This window comes from Mauremys reevesii, linkage group 16 (assembly GCF_016161935.1).
Source record: "Mauremys reevesii isolate NIE-2019 linkage group 16, ASM1616193v1, whole genome shotgun sequence".
NCBI classification, from domain to species: domain Eukaryota; kingdom Metazoa; phylum Chordata; order Testudines; family Geoemydidae; genus Mauremys; species Mauremys reevesii.
In genome coordinates this window covers 41333154-41343550 of record NC_052638.1, presented here as the reverse complement: position 1 = coordinate 41343550, position 10397 = coordinate 41333154, and positions in this window count along the sequence as shown.

Genomic DNA, 10397 nt, shown 5'->3' with positions numbered 1-10397 from the left:
CGCTCTCCCCTGCCCGCTCGCTGCAGACACCTGGCAGGTCCCACGCAGGCACTGTCCTGCGGGGCTCTCGCTGCAGACACCCGGCGGGTCCCACGCAGGCGCTCTCCCCTGCCCGCTCGCTGCAGACACCCGGCGGGTCCCACGCAGGTGCTCTCCCCTGCCCGCTCGCTGCAGACACCCGGCGGGTCCCACGCAGGCGCTCTCCCCTGCCCGCTCGCTGCAGACACCCGGCGGGTCCCACACAGGTGCTCTCCCCTGCCCGCTCGCTGCAGACAGCCCCATCTCTATTCACAGGCATAAGCTTTCTCTCTGGAGGCACAAATGCATTCTGTGCTGCAGAACAGACGCTGGAAAATCCAATGGGCCAGATTCCTTCCTGCCAATGTCAGTAGAGTCATGCCCAGGGCAATATGTCTGTCGGCTGCTCAGAAGTCAGGGCACTTGGCAACAAGACTTTGCCCTGTGGTGGTCAGGGCTGGTTAGATCCCATCTCCCCCCGGCCCCCCTGCCACAGAGGTAAGCAGTGTCTATAGAAGGCTCATTGAGTGGGAGGTTCCCTGGGAGTTGGGTAGGGGGTTCAGCCATGGCCCAGCACGAGCACGGACACTCACTCAGCCCCGTGCTATATTGATGTGTGACTCATGGCTCACAGCACGGCCCGCACGGCCCTTCTGCTTGCCAGCCCAGAATCTTCGCACGCAGAGCTGTGGCGCCGCGGAGCCCCCCCGACAGGGCTGGAGAGTCATGCGTAGGGAAGTTATTTACCCCTTCACATCACACGGGGTCACCCCATGCCATTAGCGGCAGCGAGTTGGCCAAAGGCAGCACTTCACACAGCGCAGTCTCCCTGTGGGACTCGCTGCCAGGGGCTGTTGTGGAGGCCAAACGTAAAACAGGCTTCAAAAACGAACTAGAGAAGTTCCTGGAGGACGGGTCCATCAATGGCCATTAGCCTGGAGGGGCAGGGACACAACCCCATGCTCTGGGTGTCCCTAGCCTCTGACGGACAGAAGCTGGGAATGGGCGACAGGGGATGGATCACTTGCTGATTCCCTGCTCTGTTCATTCCCTCTGGGGCACCTGGCATTGGCCACTGTCGGCAGGCAGGACACTGGGCTGGATGGACCTTTGGTCTGACCCGGTCTGGCCGCTCTTATGTTCTTACCAGCTCCAACCCTGCAACCTAACAAAGGGCAGGTGGGAATTCATTAAAGGGACCAAGGAGCCCAACCTTGAACTGCCTCAGCAAGTCATGCCGGCGAGGTCTGTAAAGGAATCCGGACAAACGGTGCAAAGTCCGTCCTGTGAAGCACCCACAGGCCTCACCTCTTGGAGCATTTGGGCAACTTTTGAATCCACAGCTCGTGAGCTTTCCTGTGACGATCATTTCAGCCTGGCTGGCTCAGCAGGAAGAAACGTCTTGCCCCTGCACAAGTGGAGAGAGAAGAGCTTTGGATTAGCCCAGCAGCCTCAGGACAAAGCAGGAAAAGCCTTTCCTTGACAGAGGCCTCTGGCAGGTGCAAAAATGTTTGCATTGTAGTTGTGAGCAGCAGAAAAATGAGCTGTACTGAAAGGGGCCCCGGTGGTGGAGCACTGAGCCTGCTTCTCACCCCCAGGCATGGTGCAGGGAAGGGGGCGTAAGTGTGACACGTGGTTCCCCCAGATCCATTGCTCCATGCAGCCATTCTGACTTCGGGTGCCAAGCACTGTCTCCACAAGTGGAAATCCTCTTGTGATGCTAGGCAAGGCACAGCAGAGACCCGAGCCCTGAGGCCAGGCAGCAGCTGCAGGGCATTGTGGGTACCAGAGAATGCCATGGAGAACCTGGCCAGGGACCTGGGACTTCACGGGAATGGAGAATACGCAGCACTGGATGTGGACAGCAGCAATAGATCCTGCTGGCTCATGGAGACCGTGGTGCTGGTGCCAGGTGCCAGCAGTGGGAATTGGGGGGGAAGAGACAGTCCTAGGGGGCCAGGCGAGAAGGGACTAGCTGCTCATCTGACTGTGGGCACAAGACAGGCCAGAGCACTTCCAGGGGCTCAAGCCGAATAATGCCTGGCTGAGCTAATGGGGAAAGACGTCCAACCTCGATTTCAGTCCTCCAGCGGACAGAGTTCACCACAGCCCCAGCTCACTCGCTCCAGAGGCTCATTTCTCTCCCTGTTACACGTTGGTGCCTTCTGTCCCTCGGGTTCTGCCTTTAGCCCATTGGGTTTGACACCTGCTCCCCAGGCCAGCACTTACAGCCCACGAGCCCGTCCCCTCGAACCGGACGCAGGGCAGGCCTGCGCTCTCCTCTGGGTACCAGCGGGGGAAGCTGCAGGGATGCCAGGCCGGGCCCCAGCTGCAGGAATTTGCTAGAAAGCAGCTGCCCGTTCCCCTGCGCCCAGACGGCGGGTTCCTTCTACCGCTCAGCAAGTCAAGAACCAAAACAGCTCCAGGTGATGCGTCTGAAGCCCTCCCCCACCCAGAGCCAGCCCTAGCTGCAGGGCTGACCGTCAGCCTCCTCCTCTAACTTGTTTTCCTGGTGGTTGCCAGGGGAGCCACCCAGGCCTTCGGCTGGGCGTGATCCAGCCCCCATGAGAGCATTGACAAGAGCAGGGCAGAGATGGGATCTCTGGCCCCAGGGGTTGGTCTGAGCTTCCAAGTACAGTGCAGACCACGTGGGGAGCCCAGGGGTCGAGGCGGCACCTCAGCACTGAACTGGCTCATTTGCCCCCAGCCCAACCGCCCTGCCCCCAAAGAAGGGACCCGATCCTGGAGGCCTCTGGCCTCAAGGCAGGAAAGGATGTAGTGGCACCAGCCCTGGGTTTGGTCAGGGCTCAATAGCACCCTGCCTTCACCTCTGAGAGCAGCGTCCTCACACACAAACCTCTGCCCGGCTACTCCGCACTCCAGCCCCGCTGCAGCTACCGCCGAGCAAGAACACACAGGCTCTCTGCTGCCCTTCGTTTGCCAACGCTCGCCCCATCTAGAGTGAGAGCTGGCAAAGGACGGCCTGGCCCGGCCCCCTCACTTAGCTCTGCTATGACTCTGCCCTCGTTTCCATTCCCACAGCCCTCCAGCTGCCCCTGCCCCTCAGCTTGAGGAGCCCCATATCTACCCCCAGCTCCTCTCCCCACCTCCCATGCCAGCCGCCAGGGAACTGGAGTCCTGCGCCCGCTCTCCCACGCCCCGGTGCACGGTGTGAGCACGCCAGCACGGTGCCCTGCCTGCTACAGCGCGCCAGGCGGGAGCTCCCATTCCACAGCCTTTGGCTGCTCTGTCCCTCCCGGGGCTGGGGATAAAGGCGAGTGTGTTTGGGGGGCGGGAGGGAGGGACATGGCCCAGCTGATTGTCATGTGCCTTTGGGTTCTTGTTGATGCCTGAAGCGGCAAATCTGCCAGAGAGGAATTGAAATATTATCCAACGGCTGATTCCTGCTGCTGCTTCCAGGCCCAGTGGTGTCCGCCTCCTCCTCCTTCCCAACAGCCCTCTCTGGGCACGTGGGGGCTTGCAGGCTGCAGGCAGCCATGGTGCATAGCAGGACCGGCACGCAGGGTACCCCTGCTCTAGGCGCAGCTCTGCTGCTGACACACCGTATCAGCCTGGCTCAGTTCCCCCTGACGTGGGGTAATGCTCCATCCATCAGGGGACTGTGAAGTGCTTTGAGATCCCCCGGCCGCAGGGGCCAGAGAGGGCAGCGAGTTACTGACAGAGGTGGAAGCCCCTGGCAGGCCTGAGCTGCTCAGAGCTCACACAAGCCCTGTTAGCTCCAGCAGCGCAGTTCTCCCCTGGCTGTCACCAGCCCTGGCCCTTCCCTTCCCAAGCGCAGTTCTCTTGACGGTGACCCAGCTGCCAGGCTTCCCTGTGGTAGCTGCCATGTGCCTGGAAGCATCTGAGGGTGTCTTTGGAACAACATGGCTGCATGTGCCTTCATGGGCAAGGGGGGTTGGCTAGGCAGAGCTTGCACTGTCCCTGCCAGTCGCGGGGGGGGGGGGGTTAGTAGTACTTTGAAGTAGAATGTTTCTTATAAGCATAACAGGGGAAAGGAAGAACCACCCCCGTGCACTGTGAGGTGCCACCTACCAGCAGCACTTGTCCAAAGCATTTTCACCCCAAGCTGCACCCGGTGGCCACTGGCCAACCCAACATGCCTGTCAAGGGGAGAGCAGTTCCCACAACACCTCCACGGGGACACGGGCTGCAGAGAGAAGAGCCACTATCCCCATCAGCCATCCGGGGCCATGGTAACACAGGAAAAGCTGAAGAGAGGAGTGGACTCCAGGGGCCCACACCCTGAGTCATTGCTTGTTTGGGCTTCCCATGAATGATGGGATTGATGATCTGGATGATGGGATGAATTGCACACTCCGCAAGTTCATGGATGATATTAAGCTGGCGGGAGAGGTAGATACGCTGGAGGGTAGGGATATGGTCCAGAATGACCTAGACAAATTGGAGGATTGGGCCAAAAGAAATCTGATGAGGTTCAACAAGGACAAGTGCAGACAAGGAAGGAAGAATCCCATGCACCGCTACGGGCTGGGGACCGACTGGCTAAGCAACAGCTCTGCAGAAAAGGACCTGGGGATTACAGTAGACAAGAAGCTGGATATGAGTCAGCAGTGTGCCCTCATTGCCAAGAAGGCCAACAGCATATTGGGCTGTATTAGTAGGAGCACTGCCAGCAGATTGAGGGAAGTGATTATTTCCCTCTATTCGGCACTGGTGAGGCCACACCTGGAGTAGTGTCCAGTTTTGGTCCCCTCATTACAGAAGGGATGTGGACAAATTGGCGACCATCCAGCGGAGGGCAATGAAAATGATCAGGGGGCTGAGGCACATGACTTACGAGGAGAGGCTGAGGGAACTGGGATTGTTTAGTCTGCAGAAGAGAAGAGTGAGGGGGGATTTGATAGCAGCCTTCAACTACCTGAAGGGGTTTCCAAAGAGGATGGAGCTCGGCTGTTCTCAGTGGTGGCAGATGACAGAACAAGGAGCAATGGTCTCAAGTTGCAGTTGGGGAGGTCTAGGTTGGATATTAGGAAACACTGTTTCACTAGGAGGGTGGTGAAGCACTGGAATGGGTTACCTGGGGTATGGCTACACTACAAAATTTGGTCAATTTTATACAGTCGACTGCGTATCCCCACACTAAACACATTAAGTCAGGGGAGTGCGTCCTCACCGCTGTGGCTAGCATCGCCTTGCGGAGCAGTGCACTGTGGGTAGCTCTCTCACAGTTCCCACAGTCTCCACTGCCAATTGGAATTCTGGGTTAAGCTCCAAGTGCCTGATGGGGCAAAAACATTGTTGCGGGTGGTTTTGTCTACATGTCGTCAGGCGCCCCTTCCTCCATGAAAGCAACGGCAGACAATCATTTTGCGCCTTTTTTCCGCACAGACACCATACCACAGCAAGCGTGCAGCCCGCTCAGCTCAGCTCACCGACACCACCACTGTTGTGCCCTGGGTACTGCTGGCAGCAGACGGTGCAGTAGGACTGCAAGCCATCTTCATACACTGCTTCCACTGCAACTCTGCTCTGCTGATATTGCCTCAACAGCGAATTTCTCCATGTTGACTGTCATGGGCTCCCAGGTACTCAGTAAATGTGCACAGTGCTAACAGTCATCCTCCATCGCTTTCGCTGCAAATCTGCTCTCCTGGTGCCGTGAATCCACCTCGCAGGTCCCCTCATCGTTCGATATAAATATCTATTCTCATGGCATCTGTCGTCATCCACCGATTCCGCTGCAACTCTGCTTTCCTGCTCTCCTGCAGATGCCATAGCACGGCAAGCCTGGAGACCGCTCAGCTCACCACTGCTGTTGTGAGCATTGTAAACACCTCACACATTATCCTGCAGTATGTGCAGAACCTGCAAAAGCAGGTGAGGAGGCGACAACAGCACGATCACGAGAGTGATGAGGACATGGTCACAGACTTCTCTCCAAGCACGGGCCTGGCAATTTGGACATCATGGTGGTAATGGGGCAGGTTCATGCCGTGGAACGCCGATTCTGGGCCTGGGAAACAAGCCCAGACTGCTGGGACCGCATAGTGTTGCAGGTCTGGGACAATTCCCAGTGGCTGCAAAACTTTCACATGCGTAAGGCCACTTTCGTGGAACTTTGTGACTTGCTTTCCCCTGCCCTGAAGCGCCATAATACCAAGATGAGAGCAGCCCTCGCAGTTGAGAAGCGAGTGGCGATAGCCCTGTGGAAGCTTGCAACGCCAGACAGCTACCGGTCAGTCGGGAATCAATTTGGAGTGGGCAAATCTACAGTGGGGGCTGCTGTGATCCAAGTAGCCAACACAATCACTGAGCTGCTGCTATCAAGGGTAGTGACTCTGGGAAATGTGCAGCTCATAGTGGATGGCTTTGCTGCAATGGGATTCCCTAACTGTGGTGGGGCGATAGACGGAACCCATATCCTTATATTGGCACTGGAGCACCAGGGCACCCAGTACATAAACCAAAAGGGGTACTTTTCAATGGTGCTGCAAGCACTGGTGGATCACAAGGGATGTTTCACCAACATCAACGTGGGATGGCCGGGAAAGGTGCATGACGCTTGCATCTTCAGGAACTCTGGTCTGTTTGAACAGCTGCAGGAAGGGACTTACTGCCCAGATCAGGAAATAACAGTTGGGGATGTTGATATGCCTGTAGTTATCCTTGGGGACCCAGCCTACCCCTTAACGCCATGGCTCATGAAGCCATACACAGGCAGCCTGGACAGTAGTCAGGAGCTGTTCAACTACAGGCTGAGCAAGTGCAGAATGGTGGTAGAATGTGCATTTGGATGTTTAAAGGCGCGCTGGCGCACATTACTGACTCGCTCAGACCTCAGCCAAACCAATATTCCAATTGTTATTGCTGCTTGCTGTGTGCTCCACAATCTCTGTGAGAGTAAGCAGGAGAGGTTTATGGCAGGGTGGGAGGTTGAGGCAAATCGCCTGGCTGCTGATTATGCACAGCCAGACACCAGAGTGATTCGAAGAGCGTAGCAGGGCACGCTGTGCATCAGAGCAGCTTTGAAAACCAGTTTCATGACTGGCCAGGTTACAGTGTGACAGCTCTGTTTCTCCAACTGCCCTTCCCCCTTCGATCACCTCTTGCAGAGGCAATAAAGTCATTATTGTTTCAAAATCTTGCATTCTTTATTAATCCATCACACAAATAGGGGGATAACTGCCAAGGTAGCCCGGGAGGGGTGGGTGAGGAGGGAAGCACCGGGTGGGTTGATGGATGAGGGTAGGAGGGAAGGACAAGGCCACACTGCACTTCAAACTTATTGAATGCCAGACTTCTGGTGCTTGGACAGTCCTCTGGGGTGGAGTGGTTGGGTGCCCGGAGGGCCCCCCCCCGCATGTTCTTGGGCGTCTGGGTGAGGCGGCTATGGAACCTGGGGAGGATGACAGGCGGTTATACAGGGGCTGCTACTCCGGTCTGTGCTCCTGTTACATTTCTTGGAGCTCCACCAGACGCCGGAGCATATCAGTTTGATCCCCCAGTAGCCTCAGCATTGCATCCTGCCACCTCTCATTGTGCTGCCGCCACCTCTCCTCTTGCTCGTCCCTCCTGTCGTCGCGTTCATTTTCTGCTTTCCTGGACTTTGACATTGTTTGCCTCCACGCATTCTGCCGAGCTCTTTCAGTGTGGGAGGACTGCATGAGCTCAGAGAACATTTCATCACAAGTGCATTTTTTTGCCTTCTTATCTGCGCTAGCCTCTGGGATGGAGATGATAGGGGGAGCGTTGAAACATTTGCAGCTGCGAGAGGAAAAAAAGAGAGAGTATTCTTTAAAAAGACCCATTTTAGAGAACAATGGGTAGACTCTTTCACGGTGAACCAAGCTGTTAACATTACATAGCACATGTGCTTTCGGTATAAGGTCGCATTTTGCCTCTTATATTGAGGGCCTGCCGGTTTGGTGTGAGAGATCACACACGCAGGGCCGGGCAAAAGAACTCGGCTTGCAGGCAGCCACGGTAAGCCACAGTCTTTCAGCTTCTTCAACCTTCATAACATGTGGGAATGGTTTCAAACAGCAGCGCCCTCCTTTTCCCATACCAAGCACCCGTTGGGTTGGCCATTTAAAAGGAGGGGCTGTACTGGCCATGAATGCATCCTAAGTCTTCAGGGCTTTTAAATCATGCATTATATTCACAAAGGTACACTCACCAGAGGTGCCTTCTCCGGCTTCATGGTCCGTGAGCCCGGGTTGGGAGGGTATTGGCTCCAGGGTGATAAACAGTTTCTGGCTGTTGGGGAGAATGGTTTCTCTGCTTGCGTGCTGTGCGCTATCCTCCTCCTCCTCATCTTCCTCATCCCCCAAATCCTCATCCCTGTTGTGTGAGACTCCCCCCTTGCAGGTGTCCACGAACAGGGTGGGGTAGTGGTGGGGGCCCCCCCCAGAATTGCATGCAGCTCATCGTAGAAGCAGCATGTCTGGGGCTCTGACCCGGAGCGGCTGTTTGCCTCTTTGGCTTTTTGGTAGGCTTGCCTGAACTCCTTAATTTTCATGCGGCACTGCTGCGGGTCCCTGTTGTAGCCTCTGTCCATCATGCCCTTACAGATTTTTTCAAACATTTTGGCATTTCGTCTTTTGGAACGGAGTTCTGATAGCACGGATTCCTCTCCCCATACAGTGATCAGATCCAGTTCCTCTCGTTTGGTCCATGCTGGAGCTCTTTTGCGATTCTGGGACTGCATGGTCACCCGTGCTGATCAGCTTGCCAGGAAATGAAATTCAAAAGTTCCTGGGGTTTTTCCTATCTACCTGGCCAGTGCATCTGCGTTGACGGTGCTGTCCAGAGTGGTCACGATGGAGCACTCTGGGATAGCTACCGGAGGCCAATACCGTCAAATTGCATCCACACTACCCCAAATTCTATCTGGTGATGCTGATTTCAGCGTTAATACCCTCGTAGGGGAGGAGTACAGAAATCGATTTTAAGAGCCCTTTAAGTTGACAAAAATGGCTTTGGCGTGTGGATGGGTCCAGGGTTAACTCAATCTAACGGTGCTAAATTCGACCTAAACTCGTAGTGTAGACCAGGGCCTAGAGAGATGGTGGAATCTCCATCCTTACAGGTTTTTAAGGCCCGGTTTGACAAAGCCCTGGCTGGGATGATTTAGTTGGGGATTGGCCCTGCTTTGAGCAGGAGGTTGGACTAGATACCTCCTGAGGTCCCTTTCAACCCTGCTATTCTATGATTCTATAAGGCAAGCCAGGGAGAGGCAGGGAAATGGAGAAGGGACTGAAGCTAAGGGAGAAGCACATTCCCCTCCCGCTGGCAGCAGCTCTCTGGACTCTAGCCAGCACGGTGATATGCCGCAATAATATCTTCAGCTTTATCAATGGGGCCTTTGAAAGCGCAGCTATAAATGGTCTCAGTCTGCTACTTCAAAGTGCGACCGGAACAACTCTGCAGCTACAGCATCTGCTGCGAGACAGAGGGGGCAGCGCGCGGCTTCGGCTCCCTGCAAGAGCCACTTGTCAGAACAAGACCTGCTGCTCTGCCTTGCAGTGCTACACATAGCCACAGGGAACACTTCCCAGCACGGGCCCCCTGGAAAAGAATCAGGAAATGGGGCCAAACCCACGTGTGTGCAGGCAGGGGATCCCCAGGCCCCCAGAGGGGGGAATAATGGGCCTTTCCCTTCTCTAACTAGGGCAATTATGGGCCTCCACCACCAGCACAGCCAGTGTGAGCCCTGCAGCATCTCCACCGGAGGAAAGCAAGTCCACGTCCCCTGTAGCCTGTAAGTGGCATCTGGAGACAGAGGAGCATGGGGAATGGAGCAGGGGTTTGAGATCAGATGGGGAATTGAAGCAGGGTTTTCAATGGGTGAGAGAGAATTTCGGAAGTTTGACTAAGAGGCTCCGTCTCGGGAGCAGGGGAAGGACACTAGGGTGGCTGTTATTTAAATAGCACAGAATGTGAAGAGGTGGGACTAGGTCAGTTTAAGCTTAGTTCGTATTCGAATGGCTATAATCGGCTGCCTTGGGGCAGGTCCTAGGACTGTAGAGGTGCTGACTTCATTCTGGTGCCTGCCGGCCATCGAGACACCATTCCGTCTCGGCCTGTGAGCATAACGGGGGAACCCGTGTAAATGGCCATGGGGCGCCTGATCGCCCAACTGATCGTTTCTCGCACATAAAGGTTGGTTCTGTCATTCCAAGGGCCATCCAGGGCCCTTGACTAAATCGAAGTGCCTGGAACTGACCTAGAGGCGCGCAGCTGAGAACTACGTTTGGTTCATTGCATCCTTAGCTTTAATGATTGAAAGCCACGGGCCTGGGCTGTGCCATAAGACTCCGTCTCCCTTAGCATGAGCCTTCCCCCGAGGGCCGGTTGTTCCAGGGGTGAGCAGGTGGAGGGGCTGAGAGTGTAGGCGA